The sequence below is a fragment of the Protopterus annectens genome, chromosome 7.part1, assembly GCF_019279795.1.
Source record: "Protopterus annectens isolate FY-2018-M chromosome 7.part1, PAN1.0, whole genome shotgun sequence".
Lineage (NCBI taxonomy): Eukaryota > Metazoa > Chordata > Ceratodontiformes > Protopteridae > Protopterus > Protopterus annectens.
Window position 1 is genome coordinate 383,160,157 of NC_056740.1, and position 16,613 is coordinate 383,176,769.

Sequence of the window (16,613 nt, forward strand, 5' to 3'; positions counted from 1 at the left end):
GTATGGGTTAACATTTAAGCTGATGAGTTTTTCAATGATACCCGAGTGGGGTATTGTATCAAAGGCCGTCGCCAGATCGAGGTAGGCTGTATGGACTGCCTTTCCTCATCAATGGCTTTGGTGACTGTTTCAAAAGTCAACCAAGTTTAGAAGGCATGATCTGCCTTTGACAAAGCCAAACTGGGATGGATCCAAAGTCTGCAAATTCCTATGTCTTTATTTATGAGGTCCATTATGATCCTCTCCATGGCTTTGCAGATAAGGCTTGTCAAGCTAATGGGCGGTAATTTCCAGGGTCGGTGGAGGCACCGCCTTTGTGAAGTGGGACCACAGTTGCAGTGCACCACTCCTGGGTACGTATCCAGAGGTAAGACTATGATTAAACAGCTGTCCTAGCTGTGGATTTAATTCCTCGTTGAGTTCGTGGAGCACACAGCCGGGGACACCATCAGGTCCCATGGATGCTGTGTTTTTGCTTTGGAGAGAGCAGTTCTCACTGGGGCGTTGGAGATGTTTGGGGGCTGCAATCGCTTGGTATAGATATCTCTCCTTTTGGGGGAGGGGGAAGAAGTTTGCACTGAACCTGTCAGCCAGTATGTTGGCAATGTCTGTAGGATCAGTAATCTTCACATCATTTTGAACTAGTTCTGAGCATATCTGGGAGTTTCCTCCCAGGTTTCTAACATAGCTAAAGAAGGCCTTATGATTGTCTTTTGAGTCTTTAGCTATTTTTCTCTCAAAATTTGCTTTGGATGATTTTATGAGAGCTCTTAGTTTCTTACCTATAGTGATCAAGGGTGTCTTACCTTTTAAGGATTTTGCTCCATCTTGTAGTAGCTTCCTCCTTTTGTTGTAGAGTTTGTTTATGGCTGGGGTCCACCAGAGTGGACGCTTGCCTTTGGTACAAAGAGTCTTTGTTTTGCTTGGGATTGCCTTATCCATGCAGTCCTGCAGGTGCTGGTAGAAGGCATTTGTAAGTGATTCAGCGGCTTGAGTACTGTTTTCCGTCGGCTCGGGGGCCTTAAAGGAGACCACACTAGTCTTTAGAAGTGTGAAGTCGGCTTTCGAGAAGTTCTTTACTGTGGTCTTTTTATTTCAGGTGGGGTGGGATGAGGACCTCCAGCGAGATTAGTTTGTGATCTGATCTCACCAGTGAGGGTATACTTCCGGTGTTGAACATTGTGTTCCCATGTTCGTGATGATGAGATCAAGTATGTTTTCTCCTCTTGTGGGGATGGTGACTAGTTGTTCCATGGCATTTGAGTTTATGAATTCCAGGAACTTTTGGGCTAGGGTGTTTGGGCTTGAGTAGTGTTCCCAGTCTATATTAGGGTAATTGAAGTCACCTAGTATGATGGTGTTTGGTGATACATTTATCCCCTCTAGTGTTTTCAGGAAGGCCATGTGAGGTTCCTGAGTTTGTGAGGGTGGCCTGTAACATGCTACAATTTGCAGAGCAGTCTTGCCTATGGTTAATTGCACCTGGATGGTCTCCGATGCATCGTGCGTTGCCACCAGTCTTGAGGTGTGGGTGTCTTTGATGAATATGGATACCCCCTCCTTTCTTGGTATTGTCCGGATTTTGGGGGAACGCATGATAAGAGGTAAAACCTGATAGTGCTGGGGTGCTCTCAGGAGCCTTGAACCAGGTTTCTGTCACTGCACAGACATCGATGTTCTCCATACTGAGAAGGGCCTCGAGTGCGTGCATTTTGAGATTTAGACTTCTGGCATTGAGCAGCATTACCCTTAGTTTTTACCTTTTTGTGTTCTAGGGTGGTAGGTTTAGAATTTGAGCCTTGCCTAAAAAGGCACTATGGGGTGGCAAGAGCCTTTGCCAATATCCGAATCCCAGGGTGACAGGTGCAAGCCGTCCCTTGTGAAGCAGCGTGGCTTGTCCAGCATGTCATCCCAGGCAGACAGACATTGGATCCCCTTTGAATGACACCAGAGTTTAAGCCAATTGTTAAAGCTGATCATCTTATCTCTGTATTGTGGCATCATTCTTGGTGAAGGTAGGATACTGCTCAAGGTCAGGGTCATACCTGCCTGGGCTACATAATCAGAGAGCTCCTCAATGTCTCTTTTCATGTAGTCCAAGGAGGTGCGTCTCAGGTCGTTTACACCAGCGTGGACAATGACTGAGTCATATTTGTACCTGCTGTTGAGAGACCTGAGTGCTTGCGTTATGTGGCGGATTCTAGCGCCCGACAGGCAGCTTACTGTGACCTTCTCCTTACTCAGTCTGGTGAGCGGGACGTCAGTGTGTCTGACTATGGAGTCACCAATGACTAGTGTGTCTGGCATTGTGTTTGGCCTTAAGGGCTGTGACTGTTTGACACTCTGACTGTGAGGTCTATGTGTTGCAGGTGTTGTGTTCTGAGGTGGTGGTTGTTTGGGTGTCTGCTTTGGTGGCCTCTGCTGTTTTGGTAGATTTTTGATCAGAGCCGAGTATGTCTTTGTGTGTTTATGTGTATGATTTGAGGTTGTGATGGTACTATGTGAGACTGGGTCTATAGTGTGTGTGGTAACCTTCTCCTCCTGACTGGTCTTGCCAGTCCTATGTTGAGAGAGCTCAGCCTCCAGTTTGGCCGTATAGTTGCATCTCTCGCATGTATTTGTGTTTTGTGGGAGGAGGAGAGGGTTGTCTGTGTACATGAGGCAATTGTAACATTGCCTCAATATTCCCAGGTTCACCAGCTGAGCAGGAGAGGACACTAGCAACTGATCCCTCGACATGCTAGAAGGACTAGACAAAAAAACTTTAAAAGAGATTCCGGGGACGTGAGTGACCGAGAAATGGGGGTTTGCCTTTTTGGGGTGCTATCTATAAGAGTGCCGTATCAAGGTAATAAGTACTGTAGGAGCAAGTGCTAGGTTTAACAGATAGAGAAAAGTCTACTTGGAGTCAAGTAGAGATGATCTTTTTAGGTATTAGAGGAAGTGCTAGTAACAGGGATGCTTAAAGGTAAGATTGAAAAGAATGCACTCTGCAGTGTGCACTAGAGAAGTTAGATATGAAAGTAGGTAACTTGAGTTTTACCTGTTTAAAAAGTTAAGGTTTAGTGGAGAGTTACTATTTTTAACTATTTTTAAAACAGCAAGATGGACTGAAAGGGGTGGTTACTTTTGTATTTTGGTACTATGAAATACTGTAGGATGGCCAATAAATTTAAATAATTGAAGGGGTGGGATTTCAAAAGTGATGGTTTTGTGATTACTCACATAAGCCAGTGAAAGTAGAGAGAAATGAGATATATGGTCAGATTAACATAAGAGGCGGGCAACTAGAAAGACAGTGGTATTTAACAAGACAACTTAAATGCCTGACTCAGAACAGAGAGAGCTGTGGTCTCTTTTGAAGTTTTAATATGCTGTTAAACAGAATGCAAGCAAAACACAAGGTAAAGAAAACAAACTACAGTATTCAAAATATAGAAAGGCAATACAGAAATACAAAAAATAACAGCAAACTAACCTTTCCTTCACAGCAAAGTGTAGCAGAGTCTGGATGAGCCTTATCTATTGTGATCAGTGTTTTATCCAGTAAACAAGCTAAACAAAAGAAATAAAACTACATGGACATATTTTTCAGTTTACATCAGTACTGTACACATTCAGTGTCTGTTGTTCATGGTCTGAGTAGTACAATCACAATGCATATGTGTGAAATGAAATGATAGTTGGCACAGTGGTGCAGTGAGTAGGGTTGGTATCTCCCAATGTTTGGTTCTCTGGTTGAGTCTTTGTCTGTGGTTCCTTCATTGTGGAGTATGAATGTCTTCCCAGTCTCTGTATGGATGTAATGCAAGTGATCTGGTTTCTTCCAACACCAAAAACACATGCAATAGGTAAACTGGTGTTTGCCTATTGGCAAGTGTGTGTGTGTGTGTGTGTGTGTGTGTGTGTGTGTGTGTGTGTGTGTGTGTGTGTGTGTGTGTGTGTGTGTGTGTGTGTGCGTGTGTGTGTGTGTGTGTCTGACACACAGACATGAATTATCAGGTTAGTGTCAATATGCGTCTGTATTTGTAGATGCACAAAATACCAGGAGCACATGCATAACTTTTCTGGCTAGCAGTATATAAAAAAAAAAGATAAACACCAATTTATCATGTTTCAAAAATAAGACAGAAAATGCATCACAGAACATGTAGATCCTCAGAGCTTCTTGGAGTCACAAGGCAACCAGAGTATGTATGAGGAATGGGCTCATCCTCATCCTTTGCCCCAGGTCTCATTTTGTTTAAAGTCAGCCATGCTTACAGATGTGCAGAAAAGATCACTATAGCTAATATAAGGGATGGGGTCAATCTGGTCATTATTTCCTCCCAACCAAACTTCAGAGGTGTGCATGAGTCACTACAGCTCAACTAGGGGCAGCATCCTCCTGTAAGATCAAACAAGTTGGAAAGCATTACTGTGATCAGTATTGTTTCACTTTCTTAATAGTCCAATATCAGACATATTGAGGTGGCTATATTTTGGGATTACAGGTAAGGAGTCGTGCTTTGTATATACAGCTGACGGCAAGAAGCTGAAATATATTACTGTCGTCAGTTGTTCTTTCACTTCTGTTCCAGTTTAATGTCAGTAGAGTAAATAGAATAGTAAGGATGACTAGGCATGCTGTGTATATGCATGAAAGCAACAGTTTGAAATGCACGACTGTTCCTAATTGTTCTTTTATTTTCATCTGAAGCTAACACCAGAGCAGTACATATAAGGTGACTATCATTTTGGGAGAGGTACGGAAGTTGGCACTACTTTCAGATAAGTTTTATGTCTCCTCACAAGGATTTGCCTAACTGAAGTTATTGGAAACGACTAGTTTTCCAGCTTTTAATATTAATATTTTGAAACAACTTACTACTTCCTCTAAAGAAAAGAATAATTCTGAATTTCTTTTCATAATAAAGATTTTTGTTCAAGTCATTATGAGATAAAATGGTTGGGATAAAACTTTAAAATCCACATCACAGCATCTAGAATCCCATGGTTTCTGTGGATCTTGATGCCCTAATACACCCAGTTTAATTAATTTTCTTCCCTCACAGGGACTACACAGCACTTATGGCCAAGTTAGAATGTGCTGAAAGGATGGTGAAAAAAGCTGAACAGCAAGACAAAATGGAGAAAAAAAGGCCTCTATTGAACAGAAAAGGAAGACTCTACTACACAATGACCATGCAAAAGGACTCCTTAAAAATAACTGATTTAGGCGATTCAACCTGTGCAACAGCCTGAGGTATTTTTCTTCAGAAATGAAAGAATATTATGCAACATCCAAGCCCTCTTTTCTTGCTGCACTCTTCTGATTGGATAAGACATCTGGAAAGGGCAGAGTCTGTGTGTGTGTGTGTGTGTGTTGGGGGGGGGTGAATTGAGGAATGGCATGTTACATCTTCTGGATATGACTGGCATTGCCTACTTGTCCCATGTGATGCCATCCATACAGACTACTGGAGGGACAGATAACCCCTGACCGTTTCCACAGCCAGGCAAGGTGTCAGGGACTAGACTAATAGCTTACAAAGAAGGACTATATTATCCCTAATTGTGTTTCATCTGTTACACCTCTCAGGTGAGCTCTGGAAATCGTATCTTCCATGCTTGTGTCTCCCAGAACCTCAGTTATTACACTGTCACTGACTGTATCTGAACCAAAGCTGTTGTAAGCACTACAGCACCCAAAAGAATAAGCACTGGGGAGCTACAAATGTAGCTCCAAGTGCAGTAAGTGTCCTTTCTATAGGGTTCTGTTTCTTCAACTAGATCACCACCTTTTAGCATTGATTCTACATGTAATTGACTGCTTTCTGGCACAATTGGGAACAAACAGTAGGGCCCATCAAATGGAGCACTGATACAGATCATTTTTGCACCCTTGACAAAAACAATATGGTATCAGGGTGATAATGCACTGCCTAGCCTATGCCTGCTATACATGCCATACCTTCTACATGGGTATGTGCAGGTCTCTTGATGAGGTCTGCAACAGAAGAAATGGTTGATGTCTGGATCTGCAACTAATATTTTAAGTACCCATCTTGCAACCCACCAGTCATCTCTTTCTGGAAATGCTGTACATAAAGCAAATAATGTATGGCCCTTAACAAAAAATACAAGATGCATAAAAATGTTTCCCCTGTTCATCCAGTAAATAAGTGGTTGGTGAATGAATCAGCTTTCTCATCCACATCTATTGGTGAAGGAATCAGCTTTCTCACACATATCTGCACCCCATATAGATGACTCTTGAGGACACTCCAAGTGCTTATTCTTACTCCTGCGTTTCTTGATTCAAAGTTGACTAGTCAGAAAAGAAAGAGTAAACTTGTCCCGACATCTATGAACATCCTGCAGTTGGGATTCCAGTCCCACTATTCTGCCAGTGAAAGAGCCATATGTGAGAAATTAAACAGAAACTTGCAGAACTTGAAAGCGGCACATGAAGGGAATTCTACATCATGGGCACTGAAGTCATTCTATGATGAAAAACATAATCCAGGTTGCCAGGAATGTGGTGAAAGAAGCAATCCTACTACCAATCCTGAAGCCCTGACCTGGACCATTACAGCAAAAGTGTTGCACAATGCTGAAGTTAGCTTCAAAGGTATCAGCACTAAAGGCTGACAGGATGATTTTGACAAGGGTACAGTTGGTCCTCAACAAGTCTAACAGGTCAAATGTACACTCTTGGGTCATGGTGTCCCCCAAATTTGATATTTACAGCAACAAAAAATGTTATGTTGAAAGAATAGTTGATACCGAGGGCAGTGATATTGAAGGAATACCAATGAGACCACAGTTTACATCAGTGACCTGCTTGACATCAGTGTCAATGACTACAGATCATAAATTGGCCACACAAGAAAAGGAGCCTGAACATGGCCTGCCAAGGATAGCCAAGACAGTGGGGATGAAAAATCTGCAACAGAAGAGGGACCTCTAACTGTTCCAATGACAGGTGGGTGGGAGACGTCTGAGACCACATGTACTGAAACTGTATGAAGACCTACCACATCTTTCTGTAATCCAGAGCTTCCATAATTTCCCTTACTTTAACATCTAAATCTGAGGAAATGTTATCAGATCTAGGGAGGAAGCGGGGGCACTATTAGAAAAGACAATAACCCTGCAAGCCTTGCAAACCCCTGCCTGGCATGATAAGGGAAAAAAAATTCAGGTCAAATTTTTTTTAGGATATGGATCTGAAGAAAGCTTTTTCGGGGGAACAGAACTGAGCTGATGGCATTTCCTCATCAAATCCTTATGACTAATAAATTATTTTAGTACATGTACTGCAGGAAACATAATACTGGGAGTGGACCTTGAAGGGGTCAACCTTAAAATGGATTTTGATGTAGAAGCATCAATGGTTGTAGTATTGCTAGCTTTCATTTTCTCCAGTGCTAATCTATTCTTACCTGTTCCAGAGTTAAATGCAGCACAAACATCAAACTTAACCTTGAGCCATTCTTCTGCCAAACTACACAGATACATTTCCTAAACTCTTTAAATTCTTTCTTATCCATCACCGGACACAGAGCAAAACAATCAGTTCATAAAACTTGGAAACCCTAAAGTATTTTTTCTTTTAAGTTAGCAGAACAAAATAAACAAGGCTGAACATGTCAAAGTTGAAGAAGGCCATTGAAAGGGGGAGGGGGGAAGGAAAATGAGGGAATCAGTCGCCAACTTGCTTCCAAGTATAAAACTGGAACTATAAAGAAAAGCAGCATCAAAATGTGATTTTTTAAGTCAAAAGGAATACATTTGCTAAGTAGACTGAAACCAACTTAGAAAAAGCATTTCAGTGCATTACAGAAGAGATCCAGAGGGGGTCCCTCTTTTCACAGCAGTATGAGAAAGGCAGTTGACCCACTAGCCTGCAAAAGTTTTAGATGATGGACTTAAGTCTTGTTAGTCTTAGACCTGATGGTTAATGAATAAAGAATCTATCATACCACATACAACAATTAGGGCAATAATTTGCAGCACAGATATAACTGCCAAACCATAGGTTTGCTTCTAACAAGCAGTTTGAATAATGCAAGACTCTGAACAAGCAGGTATATTTTAACACAGATTTGAAATGACTTTAAAGAAATGAGCATTCAAATTAATTAGATAAAAAAAATTAATAAAATGAACATACGAGGAAAAAGAACAAAAAGCATAAATGCTCCATGATCACTGCAAACCACACATTTATTTAGAACAAGTATATAAGCACTTTCATCTGCAACCATTAGACTACTTCAGGTAATAGTTTGCAGTGATCATGGAGCATTTGTGCTTTTTGTTCTTTTTCCTTGTTCAGGTTTCTCTGGATTACTTTGTTAAAATGAACATATGATGCCCAATTAAACTAATATGGAATGCAGATCATTTGTACTAGAGGACAAATTTCAGACATTATAAAAACAGTAAAACTGGCTTAAAAAGACTATTAAAAACTGATAAAATACAACTAGTAACTGCTTTCATTCTATAATAAGAACTTCATCAGACCAAGTTGCACTAAAACAATCAAAGCTTAAATAAGCAAATAAAATCACATGAAACATTCAATTTAGTGAATTAACCCTCTCCTTCTCAGTACTACTTTATCATTTTCGCTGTCATTCATTCCAGGGCTGTTCCATGCATTTAGCTTTATCTGCCAGCAATATTCTAACAAGTCCAACTCATCTTCAACATCCCATCTGCTAGTAAAATTACTCACTTGATCAATAATTAATAGTTATGTACCTACCATAACGTTCCATGTTAGTTGTCTTCTCTCGCCTTCTTTCTTGCTGGATGGGTTCACAGCCGATCCTCGGCTCCGACTCGGCACTTGCTTAGCTTGAGAACTCCTTTTACCAGCTCGAGGCAACCCTATATCCCATGATGCAAGGCGAGACTACCTCAGATCTTGTTTGGCAGCTAAATAACCCTGCCAATAATACTAATCCCAAAGGAAGAGCAAAACTAGCCTAGAAGAACTAGGCAAAAAGTTCTTAAGATAGACTCTCTAAAGAACTAAGGAGAGTGAATCTGATAAAGAGAAACTCTTCAAGATCTGTCCAGGCCAGGGGGAAGGAGGGAGGGACGCAAGAAAGAAGGCGAGAGAAGACAACTAACATGGAACGTTATGGTAGGTACATAACTTCTAAATGTTAAGTTGTCAATCTCGCCTTCATTCTTGCTGGATGTGACCGCGTCCCTAGCACCTGTATCCCGGGTGGCTCAATGGAACAGACTCTTGAGTACTGTGGAACCAAAACTGGCTCTGTCCCTGGAGGCCAAATCTAATTTGTAATGAGAGACAAAGGTATGAGGAGTGGCCCAAGTAGCTGCTGCACAAATGGTATCAATGGGTAGCCTATCCTGAAAGGCTGTAGAAGTGGATAGGCTCCTGGTTGAGTGTGCCTTCGGTTTTGAGGGTAGTTGCTTGCCTCTGAGTGAATACACATAAGAAATGGCGGAAGATAACCATCTGGACAAGGTCACTTTTGATACTGGGAGACCTTTCCTGTTTTCTGCATAGGAGACAAATAATTGATCTGATTTCCTGAATTGTTTAGTTCTATGCAAATAATATCCGAGCTGACGATGGACATCCAAAAAATGAAGCTTTTGTTCAGCTCTGTCAGAATAATTTGGGAAAAAAACTGGTAGATCGATGGATTGATTAATATTAGTTTTAGAAACAACTTTGGGTAGAAAGGATGGATTTGTTCTCAAGGATACCCTGTCCTTGTGAAAAACCAAGTAAGGGGAACGGATGCAGAGAGCTTGAATCTCGGATACCCTCCTTGCTGAAGTGACAGCCAGTAAGAATATTGTTTTCCAGGTCAATAACTTCAAGGAGCATGAAGCAGACGGTTCGAAGGGGGGTAAAATCAAGGATGCTAACATCAAATTCAGATCCCATTGTGGAGGAGGATGTTTTATTGGAGGCTTTAGGAGAAAAACTCCTCTCAGAAAAGCTTTGCATAGTCTATGTGACATAATGTTATGATCTTGCAAGCCAACATGATATTTGGAAATAGCCGCCAGTTGAACTTTGACTGTTGATGAAGAAGATCCTGACTGAAAAACTTCAGCCAGAAAATCTAAAACAGAATGCACAGGTGCAGTAAAGGGATCAATGTGCCTGGAGTTTGCCCAAAGGGAAAAACGTCGCCACTTGCTAGCATAAACCGTTCTGGTGGACGACTTCAATGAAGCTATTAAGATATCTCTGATAGGATCAGAGATCATAGGAAGCCTGGCTAGGGAAGGAAGTGGAGCAACCAAGCAGTGAGGTTGAGAGAACGAATGGCCCGGTGCTGTTGACCCGATTGGTGGATCAGAAGGTCCAGATGCCAAGGCTGCACCAGGAGGTGATGATGCAGGGTCGGAAACCAAATTTGTCGAGGCCAGTAAGGGGCAATGAGAATCAACTTGGCTCTCAAAACAGTAGCTTTCTGAATGACCTGTGGAATTAAGGGGAAAGGAGGAAAAGCGTACAGAAGTCCCCGGGGCCAATCCTGGGTTAGAGAGTCTCTCAGGGGTTGGCCTGGTAGGGGAAAGAGGGTGAAGAAGTCTGGGCATTTGTTGTTTTGGGGTGTAGCAAAAAGGTCGCAACAAGGGGTGCCCCACTTCAGAAATATCTCGTCCACTACCGATTGATTGAGAGACCACTCGTGAGGCATGAGAATGGCTCTGCTCAGCCTGTCCGCTAAGAGGTTGGACCTGCCGGGGATGTGCGTTGCTATCAGAAACCGATGAGAGGAGATTGCCCATTGCCAAAGTCTGAGAGCTTCTTGACACAAAGGATAGGACCTGGTCCCACCCTGCTTGTTGATGTACCAGACAACAGACATGTTGTCCGTTTGAACTGCAATAGTCCCCGCGGGAAGAAAGTCGTTGAGGGCTTGCAACGTTAAAAGCACCGCTCTCATCTCCAGGACATTTATGTGCAGATGGTATTCGATGGGTTGCCAAGTCCCGTGGACCATCCTGCCCTGATAATGCCCCCCCCACCCGATCAGAGAGGCATCCGTAGTGACTGTGGCAACCGGAGGAGGGGGAACAAATGGTCGGCCCTGATGAAGTAGAGGGGAAGATATTCACCAGGTTAGATGAGTCCTGCACGATTGTGTAACCAAGATTTCGTGCCTCATGGGAAGGTTCTGGAACGACCACTGAGTGAATAACATCCACTGCAGAAGACGCATGTGAAAGCGAGCTAATGGTAGAAGTACAATGGCCGTAGCCATAAGACCTAGAACCTTCAGAACCAATCTGGCTTTGACTTTGCTGCTCTGCAATAAAATCCGAATGTATTTTTGGATGTCCAGAATTCTCTGATCTGTTAGTCTGGCTAACATACTGACGGTGTTTAATTCTGCGCCTATAAAGGTGATAGATTGGCAAGGCAGCAGAGAAGATTTTTCAAAATTCACCGATATTCCCTACCTTTTGCAAAGCTGCAGAGTGTAGTCTCTGCTCTGAAGAAGCTGATGCTTGGTGGTGGCGGAGAGGAGCCAGTCGTCTAAATAAGGAAACACCTGGAATCCTTGACGTCTCAGATGAGCTGTGACCACTGCCATGCATTTGGTAAACACTCTGGGGGCTGAAATGAGGGCCAAAGGGCAGGGCTCTGAATTGATAATGACTGGTCCCTAGCCGAAAGCGGAGAAACCTCCTGGAGCGTCTGTGTATCTTTATGTGATAGTACGCGTCCTGAAGGTCTATTGAGCACATCCAGTTGTCCTTGCCCAGAAAGGGCAGAATGGACTGAAGCATGACCATCCGGAATCTTGCCTTCTTGACAAATCTGTTTAGATTGCTCAGGTCTAAAATAGGTCTCCAATCTCCCGTCCTTTTGGGGACCAAAAAGAATCTAGAGTAGACGCCGGATCCTACTTGGTCTGCTGGAACAGTCTGGATGGCTCTTTTTTCTAGGAGCTTTGAAACCTCCTGTTTTGCCAAATCCCTTTGACCGGGTGAGATGTCTGGAAGGGATTGGTGAGGTACGGGATACCTTTCGAAGGGGATTTTGTAACCCTCGGATATGATCGACTGTACCCACATGTCTTGTGAGATGGAACGCCAGGCTACTGGGTACAGCGATATCCTTCCCCCGACTGCCTCCAAGGGTGGACAGTCGGGCAACACCTCAGGGATGCTGAAAGGGCTTATCAGGAAGAGGCTCCCTGTTGCCCTGATTCTGGGGACCCTCCCTGCCTCTAGGGCGGCGTCTATTATTGTTACCCCCTCTGCCTCTGGGGGTAAACTGACCACGTGTGTCCGGCGCTGCTCCTTGGGTTTCTGGAACCACATCTTTCCTCCTTTCTGACCCTTGGGATAGGGTCTAGAAGGGGTGGAAAATGGACTCCTACGGCAGAAAGAGTTTTGCCGTCTTGCTCACACCTGGTCAAGGTTTCCTTCACCTGAGGTCCGAGCAAAGCCGAACCATCAAAGGGGGTATTGGTGAAGGACGCCTTAAAGGGGTCCGCGAAATTACAAAGCCGCATCCAGGCCTGACGTCTAAGAGCCACTCCTGTGCCTGCGGCTCTGCTCGCTCCATTGGCTGCATAGGATATGAGCCGCATGGAGGAGTTGGTTAAAGAATTTAGGATTGCTAGCTGTGAGGCAATCTTGTCTTGAGCCCCAGCAGCTGAAGGATCCTGAACCACTTCACCTAGTTCCTTGAGAATATCTCTTTGAAGTCTGGTGAAATGACAAAGGTAGTTCAGCGAACGCATAGCAAAGGTCGCTGAAGAAAACATCCGCTTACCATACCTATCCATGGTCCTAGAATCTTTGTTAGGAGGATGGACAGGCATGGAAGGATCCGCAAGTTCCTTCTTGGTGGCCGCCGCCACCACCATAGCATCCACAGAGACGCCCTTAGAAAGAAACTGCTTGCCTGAACGGGCCGTAATAAATTTGGATGGCCTCCTGGGGGCAGGTTCCACAGAATCTGGGGCTGCCCACGCCTTCCAAGCCACTACCTGCATAAGTGGGTCGAAAGGCGGAGACACCCAGGAGGTGGAGGGTCGGGATCCAAAAGCCTACAGGTATACCGACTCATCCTCAGAGGGGTCAATGGAAGGTCAGTTCCCCCTCTGTTTGAGGAGTTCAAGGATGTCTGAAAAGGAGACATCCTCAGAGGGGGACCGTGGGGAACCCTCCGACTCATCTAAGTTGGTATCAGATGTTGTAGACTCAGGGGAGTCTGTGTGTTTCCTCTTACACGTCCTCTTCCGTGGGGGTTCCCCTGTGGGATCAGGAGAAACCTCGGAAGAGGAAGTTATTCCCAATGGGGAAGCCTGGGGCGATGGATCCCTGGGCCTGAGAGCAAGAGGCTGGCAAGAGACATCAACAGGCACCGAAGAGGGAGGAGCTAAAGAGATGGACCGTTGACCTGGCTCAGGTGCCAGGACACTCCTCATCACCTCAAAGGCTCCCCTCCCAGGGAGACCGGAATACTCCCGTTCCGAAGAAACAGGAATTCCTGGCTCCACTGAGAGAGAAGGCTCCGAGGCCAATGTCGGTGCTGAGCTTACCAAAGCCGAAGCCCCGAGAGGGAGAGCGGGGATGGACAAGGGTCCGATGCCACTAGCCCCCTCGGAGCCGACAAGGGAAACTCGACGACCGGATCCCTCCAAGGAAGGTCTCATGGAGGAGATCGGAGCCGAAGATGACAGAGCCGAAAGGGGATGTATCGGCTCCGGCACCGACACGGTCGCTGTCCCGAGAAGCTCCGGCTCCGAACTCTGGAGGAGAGTCGGAGGAGGAAGTTCAAGGGGAAGAGCAATAGCCGAAGTCTGCTGAGACGGGCTATGGAGCATTTGGGCTAGTGCCTGTGACTTCAACAGCCTGCTTACCACCCTCTCTAAATCGTGGTCAGACAGCCTGGAAGATCTCGAAGATCGGCTCCGATGACTCCGTTCCGACAAAAGAGGAGACCTCGGAGCCGAGTGGATCGACTCCAAAGAAGGGGACCGAGATCTCTTCTTGGATGAAGCCATCAGAGCCGATGTCCTCTGGGTTCCAGATGGAGCCGAAGACTTTTCGGCTCCGATGCTGGATAACACGTCGGCGCCAGCCGGAGCCGACAAGGCAACTGTAGACTGAGTGTCAGAGCCGGTAGGAACCGACACTATCACATCAGAGGAAGAAAGATCGGCTCCAGCCGGAGCCGATCTCGACTCCGAAGGAGTCGGAGCCACCGGGGAAGGCTTAACTACTGTAGCCTGAACCTTAGGTAGCTTTGAAGGTTTACTCGACCCAGTCTTAGTGGGTGAACCTTCTGGCTTTAATAAGCCACGGAGGATTAACTTGTTCCTCCTCTCCTGCAGGACTCTCTGGCTAAAAGAATGACATATAGCACAGGAGTCCTGCAGGTGTAAAGGCCCCAGGCAGTAAACACAAGAAGTGTGACCGTCTGTCAGAGACATCTTCTGACAGCACGAGTCACACTTCTTGAAGCCTGAGACCTTTCCTTCCCTAGACATAGTGTAAGCAAAAAACACACACACACACACAGAACAGTCACACTATTAATCCCAAAAACACACACACAGATAGGGATTAAGAAGGGGAGGCCTAGGCCTAACTGAAAAATTATTAACTTTACAAAATTAACTTGAAAGTTTAATTAAAAGGGAAATAGGGTGGGTTGTAGAAAAACTACACACTATCTAATCCTAAGAAGAAAGGGAGAGTAAAACCCTGACTAAATTGTTTGAAAATTCAAACTCACCTGAGCTGGCAAAAAAAGAGACCTTTTCGCAAAGCGGCAAACGAGATCTGAGGTAGTCTTGCCTTGCATCATGGGATATAGGGTTGCCTCGAGCTGGTAAAAGGAGTTCTCAAGCTAAGCAAGTGCAGAGTCGGAGCCGAGGATCGGCTCTGAACCCATCCAGCAAGAATGAAGGCGAGATTGACAACTTAACATCAGAAAATTTAAACTCACCTTTATTTACATTATTTGTATGCTTTTGATTAACATGTCTAGCCAGAGCATTGCTTAAGTCCATTTTTTCAACCGCCCCTAAATGTTCATACACTCAGTTATGAAACTCTAACCGTTCTGACAATATAAAAGCAGAGCATTGGCCACATAAAGCTAAGTACACCACATATTTAGATCTACAATTATAATAATCTAATTTCATAATTTCTTGCCACATTTATTTTATCTCCCACTAAAACATATCTACAATAATTACAACCATAACATTTAAACATACCCTTATTTAGTGCTATGCTACCACAATTTTTGCTTCTATAAAAATAGTCTCTTAAACTATTCCCTAGTTTAGATACAAAACTGGGGCTTCACTTATAATATCTTTTAACTCCTTAAAATTTATCAGAAATCTCCAATTATTCCTAACAATACATTTTTCACTTTCCTCATCTACTGAATTCTCCAGCACACAAGCTAAGGAGAAATTCTTAGTATTAGTAGATGTCTCCCCACAAACCCCAGCTAACTCATAACTACAACCCATATTGCACAGATTTCTTTTATTAATAACTTGATTCATACTATACTGCATGGATTTATTTTATTAATAACTTCATTCATAGTACTAATTATTATATTGGGGTAACCTCTCTCATAAAACGTACGTTTTAAGCCTTCACATTTCTTCCCCAAAAAAGGGTGTCATCTGTTAAATTACTCACTCTAGGAACCAATTTTTCACAACATTCCTCTTTAAGCTCAAACTATGCATGCTATTACTTTGCACTTCCTTATTATGTTTCTTAACCTTTAATTTACTGGCAGGCTTATATACAGACCCAAAGTAATTTAACAGATGGCACTCTTTTTTTGAGAAGGAATGTGAAGGATTAAAAGCTAAGTTTTATGAGAGAGGTTACCCCAACATGATATTAAATAGTGTTATGAATGAAGTTATTTATAAAGGAAATCAGTGCAGTATGGGTTGTAATTATGAGTTAGCTGGGGTTTGTGGGGAAACATCTAATACTAAGAACTTCTCCTTAGCTTGTGTGCTGGAGAATTCAGTAAATGAGGAAGTGTGTAAAATGTATTGTTAGGAATAATTTGAGATTCCTGATGAATTTTAAGGATTTAAAAGATATTATAGGTGAGGCCCCAGTTTTTGTATCTAAACAGGGCAAGAGTTTACGAGAATATTTTTAAAGAAGTAAAAATATGGGAGCATAGCACTAAAAAGGGAATGTTTAAATGTTATGGTTGTAATTATTGTACATATGTTTTAGTGGGAGATAAAATAAATGATGTACGAAGAAATTATGAAATTAGATTACATACTAATTATAACTACATAACTAAATATGTGGTGTACTTAGCTTTATGTGGCCAATGTTCTGCCTTTTATATTGGCAGAACGATTAGAGAGTTTTAAAACACAGTGTATGAGCATTTAGAGGCGTTTGAAAAAATGGACTTAAGCAATGCTCTGGTTAGGCATGTTAATCAAAAGCATACAAATAATGTAAATAAAGGTGAGTTGAAGTTTTCTGTTATTGATCAACTGAGTAATTTTATTATGAGATGGGATACTGAAATGAGATGGATTGGTTAGAATACTGCTGGCAGAAAAACTAAATGCATGCTAACAGTCTGAGAA

General features: G+C 43.3%; 1 protein-coding gene across 1 annotated transcript in view; it reads right to left on the reverse strand.

Annotated features, from left to right (window-relative positions):
- Positions 1 to 16,613, reverse strand: part of LOC122807587 (unconventional myosin-Vc-like) — a 1,372,167-nt gene that overhangs the window by 1,120,950 nt on the left and 234,604 nt on the right. The gene's annotated exons all lie outside the window — the stretch shown is intronic.